This window comes from Periplaneta americana, chromosome 11 (assembly GCF_040183065.1).
Source record: "Periplaneta americana isolate PAMFEO1 chromosome 11, P.americana_PAMFEO1_priV1, whole genome shotgun sequence".
In the NCBI taxonomy this organism is placed as follows: domain Eukaryota; kingdom Metazoa; phylum Arthropoda; class Insecta; order Blattodea; family Blattidae; genus Periplaneta; species Periplaneta americana.
In genome coordinates this window covers 24,966,042-24,967,436 of record NC_091127.1, presented here as the reverse complement: position 1 = coordinate 24,967,436, position 1,395 = coordinate 24,966,042, and the positions used below count along the sequence as shown (strand labels likewise).

General features: G+C 40.2%; 1 non-coding gene across 1 annotated transcript; it reads left to right on the top strand.

The window, feature by feature from the left end:
- Positions 1-900: 900 nt before the first annotated feature.
- On the top strand, positions 901-972 carry TRNAS-GGA (transfer RNA serine (anticodon GGA)). Its single transcript has one exon. It is a non-coding gene; the product is annotated as a tRNA-Ser (tRNA).
- Positions 973-1,395: the final 423 nt, after the last annotated feature.

Sequence of the window (1,395 nt, the reverse complement as noted above, 5' to 3'; positions counted from 1 at the left end):
CCCCCTTTTTAAAAATAGGTACAATTATGGACTCCTTCCATTGTTCTGGTACAATTACCCTTTCCCAAATAGCAAGTACAAGTTTATAAATTTCGCTATATAATGCACTTCCACCCTCTTGTATTGATTCTGCTGGAATTTGATCGATACCTGGAGACTTGTACTTTTTCAGATTTTCTATCGCAATTTCGACTTCTGAAAGCGTGGGTTCGGGCATAAATGGCTCAGCAGTTTGTATTTCAATTTCGTCCCGATCATTTCTATCTGGCCTATGTACATTTAGTAGTTGCGCAAAATAGTTTTTCCATCTGTTTAGGACTGATGGAGAGTCTGCAAGCAAGTCACCATTCTCATCCTTGATCACGTTTACCCTTGGCTGATATCCGTTCTTAAATTCCTTTATACCCTTACATAAATCTTAGTTATAACTCTTCGCAAATCAAGGTTTACCTGGGTTGCACTTGACACAAGTATTGCAGCGAGACTTCAGAGTGTAATTACATACTATTTTCAATTTCTATTACGATTTTTTTACGGAGAAAAATTATCTCCGGCGCCGGGATTTGAACCCGGGTTTTTAGCTCTACGTGCTGATTCTCTATCCACTAAGCCACACCGTTCCGCTCATCTTTCATCATATGATGACGCAGAATTTCTGCATGGAAATATAATGTACTTCGGTACATCGTAATAATATATGATATGCGAAAAGAATCACCTATGGCACTTATTCCGTCGGATCCCGGCCACTTAGTCACTCATAACGAGTGCATCTCTGCATTTGTGTGGACATTGTGCCACTGGCATACATCTGACGCAGTGCATGAGGGTAGGCCACTAGAGGGACCCCAAGAGGTGGAAGTTAAACCGAGAGAATTCGATTCGACATCGGGATGGGAATCCGGTGTGGCTTAGTGGATAGAGCGTCAGCATGGAGAGCTGAAAACCCGGGTTCAAATCCCGGTGCCGGAGAGAATTTTTCTCCGTTCCATTCATCTTTCATCATATGATGACGCAGAATTTCTGCATGGAAATATCGTATGTACTTCGGTACATCGTAATAATATAAGAACAGATAGGCCTACTGATATATTTGCACAAGATATACAAACTGTATAACTAAAATGTATGTTGCTATTGGTTACGAAGTATCTTGGGCTTAAGTGAATTGCTATATAACCTTAATGGCAATTGCAGTCGCTTAGTTCACCGAGAGAAATGCAGATTGGCAGCTGGAACAATAGTCCCATATCAGTATACGGTTGCGAAATGGGCAATTACAGAAAAAAATATATTTATGGTTTTGATAAATCGTTTATAATGGGTATTTTCATTTAGAGGCATTTCTAGGCCACTGGAATAAACTGCAGGTTGAATGCAAATGGCATTTGCAGA